Source organism: Cygnus olor, chromosome 2 (assembly GCF_009769625.2).
Source record: "Cygnus olor isolate bCygOlo1 chromosome 2, bCygOlo1.pri.v2, whole genome shotgun sequence".
Classification (NCBI taxonomy): domain Eukaryota; kingdom Metazoa; phylum Chordata; class Aves; order Anseriformes; family Anatidae; genus Cygnus; species Cygnus olor.
Genome location: NC_049170.1, coordinates 118,472,901 through 118,496,958, shown reverse-complemented (window position 1 = coordinate 118,496,958; position 24,058 = coordinate 118,472,901). Strand labels below are relative to the sequence as shown.

Sequence of the window (24,058 nt, the reverse complement as noted above, 5' to 3'; positions counted from 1 at the left end):
AAAAACACGCACACACAAAAAACCAAACAACTGCATATCTTCACTGCTGAGCCACCATGTCTCTAGGGGAAGAAAGTGGATTATACTCCAGTTTATGCAACTTCATCAAAATCACCTATTTAAAGCTATAGTATACCTAAGCAAAAGCCATCATTTCAAAATTGTGCCCTTTGAAATCAGACCTGCATAACCTCATTACCTTCAGCTGAATGGAAATAAATGAAATGAAAGGAAATAAATCCTTCAGACTGAAAAATCCTGATTGGATTTCCTCCAGCTTACTATCATCACCCAAACTAATCAAGCTATTTCTCCCCCAGGTGGAAAATGAAAAGAAAGTGAGAGGTAATGATTATTCTTTTTTTAAATATTTGGCAGGTAGTCTCAGAGCATGGAGCCCATATAAGTCTTAAGAGGTTACATGAGGACTACAGAAGGCTAATAGTATGAGAACAGCTGCTAGCACAGGGATGTATGCAATGCAAACAACAGATTCATGCAGTTTGGCCAGCCTGTTGCCAGAGATGTCAGACGCCTGAGTGATGGAGTGGGCTTTGCCACAATCAGCTATCATCTCGTGCTTCCAAAGGATCAGTATTCCACAACAAATGTTCCTCTTTCTGCCTTTCAAAAAAGTCTTTATCAGTATGATTCCCCCTCCCCCCCCCACAAAAGAAGAGCAGATGAGGAGGCTGCTGTAAAAAGGAAAAAAAAAAAAGCAATTCTTAACACTGGAAAATGTATACTTAGTATCTGTCTAGAGAGTCAAAAGGATACTTTGATCATTCTTGCCAATTACATACCTGTTAGAGGCGAGTATATTTACATATTTAATATTCAGCTAATCTACAGAAACTTCTTTGATCAAATAGACATGCCATTTATCCTCAAAAGCTGTGCCAAAATCTCATCTCTAGATAGCCTAATGTGTGAAGTGATGAATTTGTTTTCAAGTCTTTTACAGAATGCCTTCCATTTTTCACGTCAGATGAAAACACCTACCCTTTTAACAAGTGGATTGCCTCTCCTGAACACTATCTTTAAATGTAAAAGAAATCATACCAGAGCGGTTCCCTTAGGGCTTCGCCTGACATTTCTCTACATCTGAGAAGGAAAGTTAATGGCATTATGCTTGCAGACATAATCCTTTCCTAAATGAACAGAAATGTTTTTCTCCTTCCCATCTGTGATACAACTCATTCCAGTGGGCCTTACAGTCACAGACTGAATGACCTTAGCTAAGGGGCCTGGAGCTGTGGATGTAGAAGCCTGAGAAACCCTGGGACTGCAAGTTCTTTGTTAGGGCTCCCATGCTCACTGCAAATGGTTATACCAAAAAAAAAAATAATTATATAAGTTTGCAGGAAAAAAACACAGAAGCCAGTCCAAAAAATGAGGTTTTGCAACAGACCCTGGACTCGTGTTTGTTACATTAGATTTAGACATGACAAATACCAATTTTTTTTTTTTTTACTTTTTTTTTGTCAGATTATGTTCTTATAGAATGAATGCTTTCCAAGTAATATCTAAGCTTGCAATTATTTTCTTCTTCTGCACCAAGCTTTCTCTTACATCTCTGCAAAAAAACTTTCCCCCAAAATGTAAATCCGCCCAAGAGTGCTTTATCACCACTACCACCCCCAAAAAAAAGAGAGAAAAAGGAGAGAAAGAGAGAGAGAGAGAGAGAACCCCAGTGTTGCAAGTCCTTTATGTATTTAGAATGTAGTATTTGCTTTGAACCTCTGACTGCATCTTGGAGACCTTTCAAGCATGGTTTGCATGTTTACTGTGGAAGTACTGGGTATTCCTCTCCTTACAGTACCTGGCGTTCTATCATTAGAGGGTTAAGACCTCTGGCGAGTAAGGCATACAGTCAGTAATGTATCTGGAGTCACTGCCAGCAAAGCACTTCTTGTTTATAGCCCTCAAATTGAAATACCATGATAGATCTTCTCAGAAAAAAAATAATAAATAAATAAAAATTAAAGCTGCAGTAAGATTTTCAAGTCCTCTAAGAATTCTTCCAGCATTTTTGCAGGCTACTCTTTAGAGTTCCCACTCCTGGCAGCAAGTGCTATGAGGCTCTGTATACAGGCAGCTCTGGTGTACCACACCTCAGTAGGCTGGGGTCCACCCATCAGCAGTATGCCTCATTGGGTCTTGAAGGAATAACTCATTTTGTACAGTCATCATCATGGAGTGAGATGCAAATGTACTGACTTATTTAAGCATCTTAAAAGAAGCAAAATAGCCTATGAAAATATTAGAGAGAAACATTTAATAACAGAAAAATTGTTCTTTTGTACAGTTTTAAACCTTATCATTCTCAACTATTACAAAAATATTGTGGAGGTTGTAACTTTTTTTTACCAATGATGAGATCAGTAAACAGTAGAACTTGCTACAAAGACACAAATAATATTCTTAAAATTTACAAATATATATATAAAAAGATTGTCTTCAGAGAGGTGTCTTTCAGGGTTTTTCTTTCCAAATCTCTAGTTCTTTTTTTTTTTCTTTAGTCAGAAGACTGATTTTCTTTGCATTTTTTTTTCTACCTGGGAAAAAAATGTAGAAACAGATTTACTGAGAAGAATTCTGACACTTTCCTGGCAACTGGCAGTGATGCCTAGTGAAAGCAGCTAAATTTTGCTGTCGATGAAATTTGCAAAAACTCATGAAAACAGTTTTTGAACTCATCCAAATGTCAGCCCCCTAAAGACAAATCTAAATAGAAATGTCAGGATTACAATTTTTTACTTACTTCAGGCACCCTATTTGGTATATGGTCCTTACAGTTTAATATTGAGGTATCTTCTTCCTACAGGAAAAAAAAAAAAAAAAGACTTTAAGTGTTGATTCTGATTTTTATTTTGCATAGAATCATATAATGGCTTGGGTTGGAAGGGACCTTAAAGATGACCTAGTTCCAGCCCCCCTGACATGGGCGAGGACACCTCCCACCAGACCAGGTTGCCCAAAGCCCCATCAAGCCTGGCCTTGAACACTTCCAGGGATGGGGCATCCACAGCTTCCCTGGGAAACCTGCTCCAGTGTCTCACCACCCTCAGAGTAAAGAATTTCTTTCTCATATCTAGTCTACATCCACCCTCTTTCAGTTTAAAACCATTCCCCCCTTGTCCTATCACTACATGTCATTGTAAAGAATCTCTCCATCTTTCTTATAAGTTCCCTTTAAGAACAGATGGGCCGTTATAATGTCTCCCTAGAGTGTTCTCTTCTCCATGCTGAACAACCCCAAATCCCTCAACCTGTCTTTGTAGGAGAGGTGCTCCAGCCCCTTAATCATCTTTGTGGCCCTCCTCTTGGCTCGTTCTAATATGCCCATGTCCTATTGCTCGGGGTCCCAGAGCTCCAGTGCTCCAGGTAGAGTCTCACGAGAGCAGAGTAGAGCGGGACAATCACCTGACCTGCTGGCCCTGCTTCCTTTGATGCAACCCAGGATATAGTTGGCTTTCTGGGATGTAAGCAGATACTGCTTGCTCATGTTGAGCTTGTCATCTACCAGTATTCCCAATTCCTTCTTTGCAGAGCTGCTTGCAAACCTTTCATCAATCCGTCTGTACGGATGTTTGGGATTTTAATTCTGCCTGTACTTGACAGCTATAATCCAATTTTGTCAGGAGACTTTTCATTTAGTGATTTCAAGTTGAAGTGTTCTCCAAAATCTGGTGAGATCTACCGAAGAATTAAAAAAAATAGTAATAATAATGGAAGGTACGCCTGTTTTGTCCAAATCCTCACAAACAAGTAAGACTGCCAAAACTACAGCTAAGGGCTCTCTCCCTGCATGTCATGAGTTCCAGATCACTCACCTTTGCCTAGTAAAAAATGAAAGCTTAGGGTAGAAAAGCTACTAGAGAACATCACCAGTATTTTCGGCTCCCTGTAGCAGAAGAAAACTTGTTATGCTTAGATGAGATCTAGATGTCACACAAGCTGGCCATTTCTGCTATATAATCAAACTTTTTGTTGTTGTTGTTTTGGTGAGTGCTCCAGTCATGAAGAGAAAGTCCATGAGAAATTTGCATTCAACAAAGCAGCACACTGGGGACTTCAAGTGGTACATATCTGACAAAACTCATTTTCAGTGCAATGCTTTTTATAATCTATGCCTTGACAGTTTATCTCCTTGTGGTGATTTTACCCAGCTGAACTCCACCACAACCTCTCTCTCTTTCTCCCTCCTCAAAGGAAAGGGGGAGAAAATACAATGCAAAGGGCTCAAGGGTTGAGATAAGCACAGGGAGATCTCTCAACAATTATCGTTATGGGCAAAACAGACTCAGCACAGGGAGAGTAATATGATTTATTACCTATTACTAACAGGCTAGAGCACTGAGAAACTCAAACCAAGCTAAAGACAACTTCCCCCCAACCACCCTTTTCTAACTCCTCCCCCCGAATGGCGCAGGGGAACAGGGGAATGGGGGCTGCGGTCAGTCCCTGTTGCTTCGTCTCTGCTGCTCCTTCACGGTCACTCTCTGCCCCTGCTCCACGTGGGTTCCCTCCCACGGGATGCCGTCCTTCCCGAACTGAGCCTGCGGGGGCTGCCCCCAGGCAGCAGCTCTTCAAGAACTGCTCCCATATGGCTCCGTACCATGGGGTCCATCCATCATCCCCCAGGAGCAAACTGCTCCAGCACAGGTCCCCCACGGGCGGCAGCTCCCCCCAGACCCCTGCTCCTGCGTGGGCTCCTCTCCACGGGCTGCAGCTCCGGCCCGGGGCCTGCTCCTGCAGGGGCTCTCCATGGGCCGCAGCCTCCTCCAGGCCACATCCACCTGCTCCACCGGGGGCTCCTCCACGGGCTGCAGCATGGAGATCTGCTCCATGTGGGACCCCTGGGCTGCAGGGGGACGGCCTGCTCCACCAGGGGCTCCTCGACAGGCCACAGGGGAACTGCTGCTGCCTGCCTGGAGCACCTCCTGCCCTCCAGCTGCACTGACCTTGGGGGGCTGCAGGGCTGGTTCTCGCTCCTCTTTCCCAGCTGCTGCTGTGCAGCAGGTTTTTCTTTCCTTTTTCCTTTTCCTTTTCCTTGTCCTTTTTCCTTTTCCTTTTCCTTTTCCTTTTCCATTTCCTTTTCCTTTTCCTTTTCCTTGTCCTTTCCCTGTCCCTGTCCCTTTCCCTTTTCCTTTTCCTTTTCCTTTCCCTTTTCCTTTTCCTTTCCCTTTCCCTTCCCTTTCCCTTTCCCTTTTTCCCTTTTCCTTTCCTTTCCCTTCTCCTCTCCTCTCCCTTCTCCCTTCTCCTCTCCTTTCCTCTCCTCTCCTCTCCTCTCCTCTCCTCTCCTCTCCTCTCCTCTCCTCTCCTCTCCTCTCCTCTCCTCTCCTCTCCTCTCCTCTCCTCTCCTCTCCTCTCCTCTCCCAGAGGCCCAACCAGCATCACTCCCTGGCTCAGCTCTGGCCAGCAGCAGGTCCCTTTTGGAACCAGCTGGAGCTGGCTCTGATTTGACATGGGGCAGCTGCTGAGCTCTGCTCACAAAGGCCACCCCTGCAGACCCCTGCTACCAAAACCTTGTCACATAAACCCAATACACTCTTAAATTATCTTTGGATGCCTCTCATTTAATTTCTTCATGGCATAACCAGTTACAAGGTGCTTCAGATGACAACTTAATAAAGGCTGATCTTGTGAAAACAGAACAGAACACAGTGACAAGAAATTAGGGTACTATTCTTGGTTTTCCATATTTTCTTTCTAATTCTGAGAAAATTGTTTAACCTTCCTGAGCCTCGCTGTACTCTATAAGATAAGGATAATGATACATACATAAGGATAATGATACAGAGATCTGTGAAGATAATTATCTTTACATTGAAAAGCTATGGGAATGAAAAGTATCGTTACTTCAGTGTTATTTAATTGTATTAAAAATTATCCTTCAACTTCCATTAAAAACTTTGCCATTAAATATAACAGGAGTGGGTAGAAGTAATGAATACCATGGTCCTTTATTTTCTGTATGGGTGAGGTGTTCACTTATAGGAGTTGACTGGCAGATTCAGGTCCTTTTGGAGAAACAGTCTGTCTTTTGTTGGATGAAGAATCCCCACTAAATCCACATAATCTTTTTAGTTTACGCTCTTCCCAGCCAGGTTTAGGAGTTTTGGGGCTTTGCTAACATTATGATGCTGCTCTAGTATTTACCATGTGAAGAAATATAATCTAAAAAAGGTAAAACAAATCAATCTTTCTGCTATTAATGTCCCAGCTGGAAGAATAACAACAGTAGGATGCCAACTAAACACAAATCTCTCTGCAGATTTTTAATAAACTTCCTTCAGTAAAGTGCTGACAGTTATTTCAAACGTTTTGGTTTGTTTAGTATGATTCTAGTTTAAGATCTATACAAGGTTCCATTGAGAATTAGTAACAATTATGACTAGTGTGACATACCTCCCTCCCTCATTTGTGCTAACTAATAGCCATGTTTCTCAAATCAGTTCTTGTAAAATCAGAAGAATTGTCACCATAAAGATTACCACATCAACATCAGAATGTCAAAAGCCAGTTGATCTATTAAAAGGGAGAATTGTGATAGCTGAGATACACTGGTGAAATGCAATAATAAAAACATGTAATGACATTCCCTGTCCTCGAGAATTTATACTCTGATATATGGCAGAGGAAATAAAGAAGTGTTATTGACCTTTGCAATAAGACCATCTTTGGGTGTTATTAGCCCCCTCTGACCTTTATGGAAATAAAAATGTGTATAAGAGCAACCTTAACAATATTTAGAGTGTGCTTACGTAATAACCATCAATGAAAAAGTTTACCACAGTTCATTTTCATATATGTTTATATTTAATACGTTTAAATATCTTCAGATGCAACATAAGTTTTGAGTAAGTTGGTTTGAAATTTTGGAAACTGGTTATAGCAGGTCAGATTTTCATTCTAGCATACTTGGAAAGTTTGCAGCATGCCTTTCTAAGAAGGTAATTCACATTACTCAATTGCTGGATCTTTGCTTCCCCATGTTGAATGAAGAACATATTTAATCCTCTAACAATAAATGTCTTCAGCCATTACAGTTCCCTACATCTCAGAGTCACAAATCAAGTACTTATTACGGCTTAGATCATCAGTATCTGATTGTGTTTTGATTTCCAGGATCTGATTGAGATGAATGGTGTTGCTCTTCTGCAACAGCTAAATTAGTTAAGAAAAGTTACACTAACATTACAAGCATGTACTTTGTTTTTTTTCGCCAGAAACTGATTAGCCTATGATAAAAGAAATTAGTTTTAAGGTTTAAAGGGGGTCAGTGAATGACTTAAATGATGGTCATAAGATGGTTCTTACAATCACCAGGAGACAGAAGAACTACTGTTCTTCTACTACTTCTTTCCTTCTGCAAAGATTCCTCCTGGCTACAGGGTAGAAAGTCAGAATAAAGAAAGATAATGCATTGACTTTGTTAATGTCAGTACTCATAAAGACAGCAGCAAATGAAAGGGCACAAAAAAAGCTTTGGGGTCTCACTTGGCTAGATGATCTAACGGCAGTTCACACATATTATACAAGGAATTGAAGCCACCCTAATGGTCAAAGTCCCAAAAGTTCCAAACAAGAAATGTCACACAAATTTTCAAGGATCTGGGATAAAGTTGGACCGAGCAATGTCTAAAGCTGCTTCTCTGTCATAACAGAAGAGAAAAAAAATCCTAAACAAGAGTCTAAGAAAGTGTGCCATTTGTAAAATTATTCAGAACAGCTCTTTGATGTCTATGATGCATCTTTCTTTGTGGTTTTCTAAAATATGTTTCTAGTGCATTATTCCACAAAAATAAGACACTTCTACCATCTCCTCTTCACAACTGAGGTTCAGGAAATGACTGCAATTACTTTTATTTATTTATTCCTAAATCATCCTCTAAAGAATCTGACAACTTTTCTGAAGGTTGAAGGGAATCATAAAATATATGAAGCTATGCAGTAGTCTTCATATAAATATTTTATGATAAAAGATATGTATGAACAAAGTGGAGTGTAACTAAATAGTTTTAATTTTTTAAAATTATTTTTGTTGTCTATATGTATGTTATACGTGTATATAATTTTACTCTTAATCTTAATACAGATGTATCTGAAGAAACTGCATGAACCCAGTTGGATCCCAAACAATTTCATTTGCTATGAAAGTTTTAGCTACATGCTTATTTACGTGTAGTCTGTTGTGGTTTAGCCCGGCCGGCAGCTAAACACCACACAGCCGTTCGCTTACCCTCCCCCCTCCCTCTCTGGGATGGGGGAGAGAAACGGGAAAGTGAAGCCTGTGAGTTGAGATAAAGACAGTTTATTAAGACAGGAAAAAATAATAACAATAATAATAATAATAATAATAATGTGTACGAAACAAGTGATGCACAATGCAATTGCTCACCACCCGTTGACCGATGCCCAGCCTATCCCCGAGCAGCCAGCCCCCCCCCACCCCGGCTAGCCACCCCTATATATTGTTCAGCATGACGTCAGATGGGATGGAATACCCCTTTGGCCAGTTTGGGTCAGCTGTCCTGGGTCTGTCCCCTCCCAGCTCCTGCTGCATCCCTAGCCTGCTCGCTAGCAGGACAGAGAGAGGCTGAAAAGTCCTTGGCTTGGTGTAAGCACTGCTCTACAATAATGCTCTACATCAGTATGTTATCAGCACTCTTCTCATCCTAATCCAAAACATAGCACCCTACCAGCTACTAGGAGGAAAATTAACTCTGTCCTAACTGAAACCAGGACAAGTCCCACTGATCGGAAGCTACTATTTTACTTGATGAGCAGTTGCTGACTTCAGCAGAGTGACTAACTTTCACACTATTCAAAAAGCCAGTCAAGTAAATCTTTCTCTCCTATACCTAGGTTTTCTTCAATTTCATGTAAATTCTATGAAAAGTTAAAGAGATATTGAGTAAAACAGTTAAGGACCTTCAATCCCAATGAAGATTTATAGTTGTTTTATTGTCAAATATTTGATTATTTAGTTTTTCACTTTTTTGGGTTGGTAGAAAATTGAGAACTGTCAGGAGTAGGGATAATAGGATCTTCCACATGATTTAGAGGATGGAGGCTTAGACACTTATTCAGACCTTCTGGAGTACAAAATGTTCATTCCTGTTGTTGCATGTTAGAATGAGTTGGCTTTAACAAGGTCTTTCACTATTAGCAGTATGAAATAAGAAAATGCTAGCCTAAGTCAAGGCTTAACATTAACAATGGTCTGCTTATTTGTCCTTGTCTTGCACAGTAAGATATATGTGTTAGGCCAAATAAAACAAATAAAAAGTATCACCAACTTTTTTCAACTTTTTTTTTTTTTTAACACAACAGATCATCTAAAACAATTTTGTTGTTGTTGTTGTTGTTTTGTTTTGGTGGATCTTAAACATGACTAACCAGTACAAAGTTAATCTGGTTATTATACCTTGCATTGACATATTCACTGCAAAGTTTGGCGTGCCAAATTAAAACTGTAAAAGAGCTTAATTTGGGCTCGATACTTTGAAAAGCTCAATATCAGGGCTAAATGCACCCATTAGCCTTCACAGGCCCACCTGGGACCTCCACTCACAACCCTGCCCATGGCCCCCAGAGATCCGTTTAACCTCAGGCTGCTGTACAGTGCAAGTATACCTACCATCTCCATCCCTAAATTGTTGTTTGGATTTCCTGCATTCACCTTCTTAGTTCTGGCACGTTGCCTTGTCTTGTGATGGATGGGCTGTTCACAGGAGCTGTTGCTGGACCATTCTGCTTTGCTTGTTTAGCTCAGGTGCTATTGGACTGTTCCGTGTCAGTGAGGGCACTGCACATTCTGTGCTCCTGGCTAGCCCTGCCTTACACACAGAGAACACCCCTGCTCTTATATAAGCTCAGGGGCCACCATGCCTGTCAAAAGGGAATCTCTCTTAAAAGTCAGTCACTTGAAAGTGTTCAGCATATCACACAAATGCAAGGAGGTGCCCAAGTCTACCATTCTCACTATCAGCATACCTCACTTAAAAGATGTTGCCTTCAGTGTCTTTTTTTATTCTTTTCCTTCTTTGCCTGCTCTTTCTTTCCAGAGCCTTCCCAAAATATGCTACTGACACTTTTTCCATGATTCAGACACTATGGCCTAGATGCACCTCAGTCTATATCTCCTTGTATGAGAAAGGCTGAAGGCAGAAAATATCCTGCACTTAGTGATAGTAGAAAGCTGCAGAAATGACCAAAGAGAGATTTGTGTAGTCAGGAAGAGAAAAAAAAAAAAAAAAAGTTGTATTTTTGAGCTTTGTTTACACTGTTCTCATTAGCTATTTTCTGCAATCTTCTGTAACTTCTCAAATCCCAGTTGCATGCCATAATCTCTCTTCTGTTTCCTGGCTTGTCCCTTTATCCATCTACTTTACTTCACTCTTTATCTTCTCCTACCTACTTTGACATCCCATAAAGTCGTGAAAGTAACCCAATGCCTGCTACTGCTATGTAGTTCACCCATATGCATATTGTTCTCTGTATCCATATTCAAGTAATTACAGCAATGGCAAAAGAGGGTTTTATACATCCAGAAGATTAACATAATGTGTATAACAACTGAATCCTATTGTTTAAAAGATTTAAATCTTCATAGGAAAAAAGTTAAACTTCTCACTTTGCCAAAATATTAAATGTGTTAGAAATGAAAAGAGAGACATGGATTTTTGACAAATTTGCAACATACCGATAGCTTTTCTCATCTTTCCTACTTAAAAGCAGCATGTAAGAAACAGATACCTAACAGATTGTAACTCTAAGTGAATGATTAGACTTAAAAGCCTCTTAAATTATTGCATAGAGCCCAGTTGACTATCCTTAAGAGGATTAATGATAATGTATTATTAGCTCATACACAAGAAGAGTGGCTCTACAAGTTAAATGTTAATTTATATAAATGAAATTATATATTGTTCCATGTTTGATTAACAAAAATCAGACAAAAAAAACAAACAACACAACAAACAAACAGGAAAATTCCCAACACTTATTTCAGAATAAAATTGAGCAATTATTTAAGATGCAAAATATAGTAACTTCCTTTTAACAGTGACTCGTTCAAGGGAAGCTCATGAACTGTTTGGCTTCAAAGTATTAATCATGGTGGCATATAATTTTTCTCAGTTTGAAATGCTGTGTTGCTTATGAAGGAAATAGCATCATAAATTTAGCAAAACACCCTCTTGATTTAAGCAAAGAATGACACAAAATCTGTTGTTGACTCACTGTCAGTTACAGCTAGAGACAAATCAACATATCTTCATGGAGAATGTCTCGTGCTTACAGTTTACAATCCATGAGTAGGACAGAGGTGACACTTTCTGCTGAAATATTCATGTTGTATACTAATATACCTCTGTGACAAGTTACAAATGGATGAAAGCAGAAACACTGAAGGAAGACATTTCTTTTCCCATTAGGGAACATGGAAAAAATATGTAATGAAACTAGGTATTCATAATTTTTGGCTTAAAATACCTTATTATTTGTAAAATATCATACAGATGAATAGGTAAATTCTAGAGATGAGATCTAAAAGACAAACACTTGACTTGGTAACAAATTTGAATTTTTATTTTTATACATTTGATTGTTTATACAATTGATCTTGATTTTGGTTATATAATTATCAGTGATTACAGACCACTGGAACCCTTCCATTGTTATGATCCTAGGTTTGTTCCTAACAGGAGAAAAGAAGATGAAGGCACGAGCAGTAAACTAGAAAAGTAATCTGAAGGTCAAACAGCAGATCATAGGTGGCATATCATTAAGACCAATGATTATGGCCACAGATTTGGTTTCATTTCATCATTCAGTTAAAATATACATATGTATATTTCTAGCATGTATTCTCAATGTTTCAAAATATGAATTGAGCATAACGTACTTTTTGGCAGCTAAAATAATACTCCTTCCCAAAGGGTGTGTGCCACCCTTTGTCCACACCCAGGAAGGAGCACTGCCAACATGACTGCTCCAGGGGACCTGAGAATGGCAACACTACCTTAACACAGGACTCTGTGGTAAGTGAGAAAACCTCCTGCGCTCTGCCATCCAGATTTATGCAGATATATATCACTTTAGGTGTAAATATCACTGCTTTTTTTTTTAGGTGTAAATATCACTGCTATTCCTGCTTACTCGGAGACACAAAAAAAATTTACCCCTTTTAAAGATATCTCTTTCAATCAACTAGCTTTGGAGCCTTTGGGAGACGTTACTCTGATCTTAAGCATGATCAGCATATAAACACTTTTATCTAAGACTGTTATCCTGGGATTGTTTACCCAAACTGCAAATTAAATAGGCACAAGATATAGAAACACTACAGCTTGCACATGTAGATCTCACCAGTCTTACAGGTGAGATCTATCAAGTTTCATCTGTAAAAGCAGCACCCTACAAATGTGACTAAACTACTTCCAGAGCCAGGTCACACCTGAAAGCAGTGTAACTGCATTCCTGTTTCAGAGGACCACAACAACAGCATACAGAGCCAGCTCGATGTTTTGCTAATGCATTAGAGCTGGAGGTTACGACGTGACACAGGACCATGTAGTCAGACTACTCCATTACAGTTTAACTGTCAGTGCTGTATCTGCAACTGAACCGACTCAGCTTGGCTTTGGCACTCTGTGGGACCTCATCAGCCTTCCTGAGAACTGGAACAGTACTCACCATAAATCTTTGGAAGTGACATTATAGCTGCTGGGATATAGATGAGAGACACAAAAAGTATATTCCAGTCTCTGGGAGGAAAAAAAAATACATAAAACATTTTAAAAGTAAGATAGATAGGCCAAACATTTGGGGTAAAATAAACTGCTTTCCAGAAGTTATTATGTTCCCCTCTGTATTGTTTGAAATATTCTCAACAGTACAGTATTTTTTGCTCTGAGACAAGATGTTAATGTGGGAAGACCAAATCTTCAAGACAGGAGAAAGACGCTGCAGCTCTGCTGAATTTCAAAGACCTCTTCCTGACACAGGCTATGTCACTGACAATATAGGATACAGTTTGAAGTACATGTTCACTGTATCCTCTTTCCAGAAGCAGTATGTACTGTAGGGAACAGAGGACAATATCCAAAAAGCGTAGCTTCTACTTATACAACACATGCTCTGTGTGCTCTACGCCTATAAAATGGCCAATCAAGGCTTGCCAAGAAAGGAAAGTCACCAAAAATAGAAGAAGGCAATGATGAAAAAACAACAACTACAACAAAAAAAAAGAGCTCAATGCCTATGCTATATTAAGGCAAGAATATCAGAAGGAGAAGGCATACCAAACAGACCGAAAAATCAACTGTAATTTTAAAGTGCCTGATAATTAAAGATGAAACAAAAAAGAAAAGTGAGATTAGATTGGGGGAAGGAAGTCTAATTGTGGAAACTTGAGAAAAAAAGTACACATAAAACAAATGAGAAACAGGATGTCATACTTCAAAGAGTTGCCCCAAGTTACAAGATTTAAACATAAATTAAAAATATATCAGCTTTTGGTATAGTTTCTAGTATGAAGACACTATTTTTATTTTGTGGAGCAGAAGGAAAGCAGCAGCTTCTGATCTTCAAATTAATCTACATATTAGACTAAGCGTAAATTCAGAAAATAATGAATTCTTCTTATCTTATATATGGCTGCTATTTCTGGAACTATTTGCCCAGAGTTCTTCAACTCCAACATTTTAAATTTCTAATGGCTATGCTACATTGGCCATGTCTTGTGCCGCTAATGACAATAAAGGAGACAGAGACAGCAACTACCATTAACTCTGAGAACTCTGGTTCCGCCATCTCTTTGAGGCCAACTTTTTGTTCATGCTTCACTGGCATAATGAAAGATGATGATGATTCTCAATAAGGAAAAATGTTAGATAGAAAGCATTAAATTTGCAAGAGTGGGCAATACTATATCTTCTACAATTATTTAATTCCACTGGATCTCTAACAATTGGTCTTGCTGGAATAGAAGATCTTAACATTTCTATTATTTTAAAAACAACTTTCAAACAAGAAGCTGTAACAAAAATTATGATATATTATCAAATACTACTTACACAGATCTTTGCATCATCTCACTCAAGCCAATTTATCTGAATATATAGAGAATACCCAGGGATTACGCTTTAAACAGAAATTTAGCTTTATTTTTATGCATTTTTGGATAATTACATTCCCATAGTATTTTAGTTGTAACTTGTATTCTACATTGGTTCATCTCTATTTTATTACTTTCTGGGGGTGCTTCTTACGTGTGTTTTTCAGACTCATGCAGACCCAACACTACATCCTGATTTAATTTTATTCCCTTTGTAAAGCATCAGTTGAAAACTCAGGTACAAGTACTTCCCATAAAGAAGGAATTTTTTTTTTTGGATTTCAGGGCCATGATCAATTACTTCTTCATTATTTTTCTTAGCTAACTAAAACTCTATATAACTAGACACTAGCTATAACAAGTGTGGTTGAGGAAGTTAAGTGCTGGCATTCAGAGCAGTACTTCTGATGTTCGTCAGTAGGTAAAACAAATGGCTGATAACCCACACAACATTAGTCTTAGTTAAAACACCTACTTTAGGGTTTGTTTCTATGCCTTTGTACTATGTCTTTTTTTACACATCTAGAAAAGTCAGTGCAAAAGGAAAAAAAAAAGAATGAAAAATTACCTGTAAAATCTGTTTTCATTAACTACAGAAAATGGCAGCATCAGAAAATGATCAGTTTCAAAATGACAATTTTTAAGTTTTCAGTATTGTCTAAAAACCTGTGTCAACATTCAAATGCATGCACCATAATGTGAAATAACTGACATAGAAATAGAGCTTAAATGTGGGTCTTTTATGTCCTTCTCCTTCCATAGGGAAGAAAGAAATTCTTACTTGGTACGGGTAATACCTAAGAAATCCAACAGAAACTTAAGAAATCCGACAGAACATTATAATATTTTAAATTTATTAGACTGCATTGCAGAACATCAAAAATATTTTGAATGCTGTCAGCTAAAACAGTCAAAAATTTTACAAGGTCAAGCTTTAGAGGCCATTTTGGTAACTGAATATCTCTGAAAACAACATTTTAACAAAAATAAAGTTTTTTTTTTTTTTTTAATATATATATATATCTCCCAAAGCATACGAAAATACTTGAAAAATACCACAGAACATAAAGTTGAAACTCAAGGCAAGCCAATTTAAATGCAATGATATATAAATGGTTTTCATAATCTGAGATGTGCACAAAAATATAAACATTGAAATTATACATCGTTACTTTTAATTTAAGAGGACTATATCCAATGAATGCTGTTTGCATCATTCTAAGCTACTGCCATTTTTAGGAAGGCCAAAATGCTGTTTTAGTCTAAAGAGTATCATTTTTGTATGTACGTAAGAAATTCAATATGCCTAACTACTCAATATATATGACATCATCTTTATTTGGAATAGTTTTCATCATAAATTGATGTGCATATCTGATTTTCATTTCAGTATGGTAACAGCTACATTTCTATATTTAACCTTAATGATCATGAGTAGCCAATTTCAAATTTACCTATAAAAATGTAAGTCTTAAGTACATATATTTCTACTAGGCATGTGAATTTTATAACCTTCACCAGCAGCAGAAAATGAAGACAAATTGGAGCCTGTCATCTACTTCATACTTTATTTGTACAATCATTCAAAAATAACAGAACATCAGGACAAAATACTGAAAGAGTAAGTAATGCTTAAATCTGCACAGAAAATAAATACAAAGCCAAAAAAAAAACACTTTCGAAGAATAACGAAGTTTAAGGGGCACATTAGTTTAAATAACCATTGTTTTATGACAGTGAAAGGATGTTCACTGTGCTTTGAGAAGTGCTTTTCATCAAGACGCAAGATACTGCAACAGAAAATATGCACCTTACTTCTGGTTTGAAGATGGTTAACAGGCATTAGTAGAACCATAATTGACTGGGTAGAATTTTCTGTTAGACCTCAATATTGAAGCTTCTTTTCAGCTTTGAGAGAGGAGGGCAGAATGAGCCTCCTAATCTGATGTTCATGTGTACTGCAAATGGAAAGAAAATAATGTTAGTTCATACCATGATAGTCTTTAAGGAAAAAAGCTATCAGAAAATGTCCTTAAAATCAAATGAGCAAAATATGGCCACAACTTCTATCTTGAGTGAATATTGATTAAGTGAATTTTGTCTGACAGGTAACGAGGATGTGTTGGTTATATGTGAGCAGATCTAGGAATACGATGGTAAGAGAGGGAATGAAAAGCAGGAAATCACACACCTGATAGGCAGGGCATTGCACACACTTACAAATCTGTCCAAAAATTCTTTGTGGAAAAAAACATTCACTTCTTAGGGTCAGCAAAAAGTATTTATTATCTGAGGATGAGCATATTTCAATGTAAACATGGAAATTTTCTGTTTCTCCTCCATTCCTGTCATGCAAGGGTGCATCAGAGCAATGACTATTTGAATCTCTCATACTAACAAAAGGTAAAATCATTTCTCAGTCTTAGCTTGTCAGACACTCTCCCCCCTTACGTTGCCAATTACCTCCACTTTAATTGTGTGCTGCAGATATTAACTATCCCCTCCCCCCCCACCCCCCAAGGCCCCCCCCCCGGAATACTCACTCCCGGCCTCTTACCAGCTACATTTTTATGTAGTTCATTTCTCAGGACTTTTAGAAATCCTGCTCCACCACTACTCAAACGTTGACTAAAACTCAAAACCTCACACCTCTCAATTGCATTTTGCAAGACTGTCAATGCTTAAACTGCTCCAGATTAAATTATCATTGTAAATGTCACTGAGGTACCAAAGGTCCTGTTTTAATCGTAACATCCATTCAGGACCTTCAGGTTTCATATCCCAGTGGCCTTAAACCCCTAAAAAAAAACCCGTGCTTGAACAGTTCGTCACTATGAACTTAGCGTTCCACCAGAGCATCACCCATTTTCTGACGCTATCTCCAATCTTTCTCGTTCCTTTCCTCAAAGGAAAACCGAGTAGCCAAGCTGCAAGTCCTACCACGGCTAAACTTTTGCTTTGGTTCCTGAACCCACCAGAAGCAGCCTACTTTCCCTGCTCTCTGACTCCCCAGATCCCTCATCATCCCTCCACCTCCCTCTGAAGCCAAACATGAGAGGATGCCCGAGAGACCCCACGCCACACGTCCCACACTTCTGGAGCCCCGGGCCCTCGGACTGCCCTCCCTGCCACTCAGCCCCGTCTCCTCCCTTCCACAGCCCTTCCTCCCTTCCCAAACTCCCCTCAGCCCGCCCTGGGATCTCTCCTAAACTGCAAATTTTTCCAGTTTTTCGGGTCTACGCAGCTGCGCGTCCTCCTTCGCCCTCCTGCTGGTGCCGGTCCCCTCTCCGGGGCCGCCCCCTCGACACCCCCCCCCGTCCCTCTGACACCCCCAGCGCCCCCCGACGACGACGGCCGGGCCCCAGCGCCCCCCGACGACGACGGCCGGGCCCCGTTCCCCGTTCCCCGTCCCTCCCCCGGCCGCGGGGCCTGGCCCGCCGCCAACCGGCTCGGGTTGCGGAGGGAAGGAAAGTATCCCCTCGTGCCCCGGCGACTGATGACGACAACCGTGAACGCAGGCCTCCCATTGGCCCTCGAGCTCGATAAGCGCGACCAATCACAGGCCGAATCCAACGCCCTCCCCCCCCCCTTCCCCTTTCAAGCCGGCGCGGAGGGGGCCCGGCTCCCTCTGCCGGGCGCGTCACGTGACCTTCTGTTTACATCCTCTCAGCTGTTGGGGCCCCTCCTCCCCCAGCGGCGCCGTCTCACACCAACAAACAGCGGCGGCGGCCCCGCGCCTCGGCCCTAGCGGGGAGCACGCGGCGTCCTCCGCCTGCCCCGGCACCCCCAAACACCCCCCTCCCCCCCCCCCCAGTGGGCGATAGCCCCCGCGGCTCTTCGCGCAGATCGACCGGAGCGACTCCGACCGTCCCCTCGCGCGGGCAGCTGCGGGCTGGGTAAGTGCTGGGGGTCGGAGAGCGAGTAGGGGTCGGGGGGCTCGAGGCGGGGGGGGGTCGCCGTGTGAGAGCCAGGGAGGTTGAGGGGGAACAAGGCAACCCCCCCCGTTTGGGGGAGCGTTGTTGCCTATTGTCCGTTGGCCCCGCGCGCAGGCGCGTGTTTTTTTTTTTTTTTTTTTTTTTTTCGGAGGAGGGGGGTTGGAGGGTTGGATTTCGGGGGGAGGAATCGGGATTTTTGGGGAAGGGGGGGTGTTGTTTTTGTAGAGTCGGGACAGCCTGCCCCTGCGGGGGGGGGAGGTCCGGGACGGGGACCGCCTGCGTACGCCCTCGGCAGCCTGTGCCGCCTCCTCGCTCCCCCCGCGTCCTTCCGTCGGCTGCGTAATAAATAATTTGTGTTCCCCCCCCCCCCCCCCAAAAAAAGGGGGAAAAAAGGGGTGCTGCCGTGGGGCCGGAGCGGCTGTGCGGAGCTCAAGGGGGGGCTTCAGCTGTGCGAGGGGAGCGCCTGTCCCGTGCAGGAGGTCCGAGCCCTGCCGCCTCCTCCTCCCGGTGCGTTTGTTTTTCTTTCTCTTTTTTAACCAGGGAAGCGCAGCGAGGACGGGAGGTGACTCCGCTTCCCCTCCCCCGAGCCCTAACAGCCCGAGGGCCGTGTGGGATTGCCTCTCGGGGCGTTTCGGAGGAAGCAGGAGGAGGCGAGGCAGCGGCGTTTTGTTTGGCCCCGAGGGGAGGTGATGCAGCCCCGGCCGGCGGAGGAGGTGCTGTGGCGGCGGCGAGGAGGAGGAAACGCCTCGTTGGCCAACCCCAAATACCCCGGCTGCGGGCTGAGGACGCCCCTTGTCGTTCCCCCCCCCCCCCCCCCCCCCCCCCAGCCGAGGTATAGGGGCAGGGTGCTGCGAGCAGGCCGGATTTTGCCATAAAGGCGCTGTTTACACCGCGCTTCTGCATTGGAGGAGGAGCAGGACCTGGCTGCCTCCTCTCCCTCCTGCTGGCTGTGGTGGGTGCCCTTCGGCATCGTCACCCAGCTGTGCCCCGTCTCGTCGTGCTGTCCCCTTGTTGGCTCGTTGCGGAGCCAGGGGAGGAATCTTGGCGTGTGCGGGATACGCAGGCAGCAGCTGGGGCCTGGTTTGTGCAGCGCTGACTTTGACAGCAGAAGGGAGAAAATAAAACAGAAAAAAAACAAAACAAAACTGCTGTGGTGAAAGTGAGCTCCTGGGGTGGAGGAGGAGATCCCTCCTCCTTGGACAGAAGGAGGAAAACAGTTTTGGGGTCTATGTAAGAGAAGGTATGCAGCTCCTGCAGTGTGCTGAGAATGCTTGTGTCCTTGTGGTACTTACTAGTAGCTGAGTAGGTACTGCCCTCTTACTGGGTATCCTGTCCAGTAAAAGTTAAGCACAGCTCAACTGCACACTTCAGCGAAGAAGTAAGTTTCCTTCTGATAACGAGCAGTAAACTCTCAGGCACACAGACAAGGATAATCAGCACTTCAATGATATAATGAAGATACCAATTCATTTTGTTCCTGTGCCCTCTGTATTAAAAAGAAAGCCTTCAGGATGCAAAAATCTGGTAAATCTGATGCTTCAAGTTAGTAAATAACAAAAGAGTGTTGTGAGGATGCCTTTGTGTTATTCTTGTGAAGGAATAATAATTTGTGTTTCTTGCCCCCCCCCCCCCCCTTACTTTATTGTGGGTACAGGGTAGACCATTTCTGGAATGGATCAGGTTTGGATAAATTGAACTGTTTTCTGTGGAACTCGTGCCCAATTTGTTGGAAGAGTTTGAAAAATGTTTTGGATGTGTAGGTGGACAAATGTGTGAAAGATCTGTCATCATCTTAACTGCTTTTGGGTGAATAAAGGTAATGATAGGAATGTAAGGTGCATCGTGGAGGTCAGAAAACCACAATGAGAGCTTTGGAGATGGACATGTAGCCAGATGTGCTTGACAACAGTCAGTGTCCCTCAGAAATGCAAGGAAAAACAATTGGATGTTGTCGGGAGGTCTGCAGTGAGGAGAACGTCATAAAACTGCAGAACTGGGGAAGATTACATAATGTTGAACTTGCACTCAGGACAGCCAAATGCTATCTCTGGGTCTGTGTAGGATAAGGTGCCTTCCCTGCATAATCTTCCCATCAAAGGCCTTGTAAAAAATTTTCTGCCTTTCCTAATTGGCTTTCTCTGCGGATTTTCTTCATCCAACCTCAGCCTTTTTGTTTGTGTTGTGACTTGCTCCAGGTAATTGAACAGCCAGCTTCAATACCGAAACACTACATTTATTAATTTATGAAGTCTTGCTGTTTTTATAGTCCTTGCCAGATTGGCAAGAATCTGGAATCCTGCCAGATTGGTCATTTTTACTGTATAGTCTTCTGTTTTTTTTGTTGATGACTGCCCAAGCTGTAGCAGCTCCTTCTGAAGAGCCTTCTGCCTTACAAGAGTCTAATAATAGAACCTAGCTGCCAAACATGTATTGTAGTTTTCCATGCCTGTGCTGGACTGCACCAGAGCAGTTACTTGGCTGTGTTTCTGTAAACTTGGAAGAGCTCTTGCTTTGAGATTTTGTGTGTGTTCTGAAGGTAAAGTTAGGCATGATATTGATGCAGGTGGAAGTCTCTAAAAAGCATGTTGCCTGTAACTTTTCTAGGCAAACTTGAAAGAACAGTAAAACAAGGACCAATTTTCAGGTTACTACTGCAAGAGGTAGGTAGTAACAGTTTCTTCCAAAGGTATTCCAAAAATTTAATATTGGCAAAATAATTTTTCTATGTGGCCTTCCAGAAACATTTATGCAACTAATTTTAAGACTTTTAAGACAAATGCAATAAAAGTAATTCTGAAATAGTATAGGAATATTTATTCAAGTCTTCAGTGGATGGTAGGAAGTAACTGAGGATACAGTCAGTTCTGGAGGAGAAGCATCTTTACATGTACCTGTTCCTTTCGTTTCCTACTGTGCTCCCAAATCATTAGGAGTTTCAGAGTAAAATAGTGCTGTTTGAACTGCAAGTGATTCTCTAGCTGATCATGAGTTACCTCTGTGTCAGAAAAGTGCTTTGAAATTTACAGTGGTTGGCAGTTTCGGATGCAAACATCACTGAATATTATCTAATTCATTTTTCCTATTTAGAATATAGTTTCTTCAAACTGAAGGTGGAAAGAATGTGTGCTATCTTGTTCTGCAAATAAATAATTAGGGACGTGACTTGGCTAAAGGTGCTCTAGGAGCCTTCTGGTAGGGTCAGAGGTAGATCAGGTAGATTGGTATGCTTCATTTTCTTGAACTAGAACGTGGGGTTTTTCTGAAAGAGAACTTTTCTAATGTTTGCTTTGCAGAAGTGCAATTGCACTTTTTAATTTCTTACCTCTTTTATGGAGTTTTAGGGAATTTATATTAAATAATGTGGATATAATTACATTAAAACATCTGGAAATAACTATTGTGCTCCAATTCCTCTGGGGCTTATTTGTGTGTTCTGGATGTTAATTAGAGGCTTCAGGCCTGCTGACTGCAAGCCCTTAAAGCAGTTGCTGCTGTTTTGTTTAAGAAAACTGGGCTGGGTTTCTGCACCTTGAAGAAAGGACAGAATTTGTAGCAGTTTAGGATGTTGAGTATCTTTTCAGGATTGAAGGATTAGCTGGCTGCTGTTCAGAACAGTAGTGTTAGTTTTCTCTCCTTTTTGTCCTCCTGGTACATCATGCCAACTTCTTGCTTCAGAGTTAGCGTTGCTACTGCAAAGTTGGCAGTGCTGTTAACTCATCACAAGAAGCTTGAAATCCTGACAACTGCATGTGAATTCTTTTTAAAAATCTACAGGAGTCTGAATTGCAAGATGATTAGAAGCTTGTTAGAAAAATTTAAGGTAACAAGTAAAAGTAAACTGAAAGTGAAGATACCTTTGAAAATGATGGTTAATCCAAAGAAGCTTAGTTCTGAATGCAAGAGGTATTTGAAGTTATCTAGAAAGCAACTGAGGTGTCCATCACTTGTAAATTGTGACTACAATAGGTACGTGACTTCTCAAGTAATCTTATCAGTCCTTTAAAATGATACACAAACCCTCTGTCGTTGTTAGGAGGAAAACAGTGTTTTAGAAGTAACCATAGAGCAGTTTAAAAAAACACCCAAACCCTACAGCCCTAAAATAGTTCAGAGGTGACATCAGGAAGTCACCATGGTAACTCTGGGCTACACATTCTGGTGCTTTCTCCTGTGGGGGAGTTCTGGGTTGGGGAGGTGACCATGAAACAGGAATAAACTGCTCCTGTAGTTAGAAGGCTGCCATGTGACAGATCAAGGCTTGGAGCCTGGTGCTTAGAAGATGCATTTAATGAAGGCTAGTTTCCGAATTTCTTTATTTTGTATAGTGTTTAGTGAAGAAAAGATGTAAAGATCTATTGTGTTCCAAATGCAGAATACTGAGTTGTATGAATTACAGGGAGTTTGAGATTTAAGATACCTGGAATGTCATTAACGTGACTTAAGAAATCATAACCCTCAATATTTAAAATGCTGTATTTCACTGTAGATTTTCTCAAGATAGTATTTGATCACTGTGGATTCACAAAACAAATGCTTAATTTGATTTGCAGTGTTTCTAGGTTGTAAAGGAAGAAAAATAGAATTACTGTTTAAAAATGCTGTTTAGAAACTGGGTTTAGGGAGCAAATAGTTTGATAGTGAAATGCAGTGCCTGAAAGTTTGTAAAGAAAATAGTTTCACATTGCAGATATGGAAAGGTGTTTACTCTATAGCAACTTCAAATAGGTGTCTAGTGCTGTTATACGGGAAGGCCTAAATTTTCATGAAATTTGGGAATAAGAAGTGACAGGCAGGGTAAATCCACGTAGAAGTAGCCTAGCAGTTAGAGAAAGCAGCCCAGACAAAAGCTATCCTAACAGGCATGCTTTATTGGAGCTTGTGTTTTTACATATATATAAATACGCATGTGCACAACCAGCCTGCGTAGTGACCGTATTTAGTTTGTTCACAGGACCTGCAATGCCTCCAGGTTCTTTTCTTTTGGTTTCTTGTCTTACAGATCTTTTGGCTGATGATACTTTAACTTACCTGGTTCCTTTTCCAGACCCAACTGCCATTTCCTTTCAAAGGACCCATTCCCTCAGCCACGAGCAGTTTGTGTTTTTTCTACAGGTCTTAAATCACCCGGCAGCAGCAACTCTTCTCACATATTCAGAGGGAAGCAAGGACAGGATGTGTGCAGAAGCGATTTCCGATTTCCGTTGCATTACTTAACACTGATTGTTGCTATCATAGCCTGGGTAGCCTATAGTTAGTGTGAGCATCTGCAATAATACTGGAGGTCTGTGTTTAAGCACCTGAATCACATGTCAAGTATCAACAGTTTGTTATTACAAAAGCTTTTATTTGCATAATTGCTAAGTAGAAATGCTTATTTAACCTGTCAATCATGATTGTTTCTTCCTTACATTTTTTAACGATTGGCTTATAATTGTCCTTGATGATGGGTACATATTTCTAATGGCAAATCAAGCAAATGCAAAAATTGTTTTCAGAATGAGTAGCAACAATTTGGTAATACTAGATAATGTTCAATCAGGAGGCATTTGACTGTCATTGGCAATTTTTTTCAGTTGATATCTACCTACCTCTGTCAATAGATTTAGAGATAAGAGGTATAATCAAGTTAGGATTCTTACATAATAACAGCTTAAGATATAGTCAGGTAGTACGCAGTAATACAGCAGATACAAAATATATGTGTGTCTGAATGACACTGCAAAGTATTGGTACTAGTCTTCAAGTAAAAGAAATAGCATTTGACATCAGTTTCTGTCTTCAGGAGTGAAAGGGAACTAAATCTTAGAGAACATCTCAGAGGTGATGTCATAATTCTTTATTCATGCTTTTTTGTTTTAAAAGTACCTCCAAAGCTGGTTTTTCGGGAGGAGAAAACTTCATCGATACATGGCTTCCATCAGTAAGGTCTGACAGTCATTGGAATTGTTAATGGTAGTAATCAGCTAGTGAATTACATACAGAAATCTGTATG

General features: G+C 41.0%; 1 protein-coding gene and 1 long non-coding RNA gene across 5 annotated transcripts in view; one reads left to right on the top strand and one right to left on the bottom strand.

Moving 5' to 3' along the window:
* Positions 1-14,408: 14,408 nt before the first annotated feature.
* Positions 14,409-17,488, bottom strand: LOC121066676. Its single transcript, XR_005817913.1, has 2 exons — positions 16,689-17,488; positions 14,409-16,089 (listed from the first exon to the last, which is right to left on the bottom strand). It is a non-coding gene; the product is annotated as an uncharacterized LOC121066676 (long non-coding RNA).
* Positions 17,489-17,772: 284 nt separating this feature from the next.
* PCMTD1 (protein-L-isoaspartate (D-aspartate) O-methyltransferase domain containing 1) overlaps positions 17,773-24,058 on the top strand; it is a 41,562-nt gene continuing 35,276 nt past the window's right edge. The window contains exon 1 of one of the 4 annotated variants that reach the window (XM_040550410.1): positions 17,773-18,027. The gene's annotated coding sequence lies outside the window, so the exon portion shown is untranslated. Of the gene's footprint in view, positions 18,028-18,350; positions 18,574-22,336; positions 22,361-24,058 lie in introns of those variants that run through there. The other 3 variants (XM_040550409.1, XM_040550407.1, XM_040550412.1) reach the window with 3 other exon arrangements.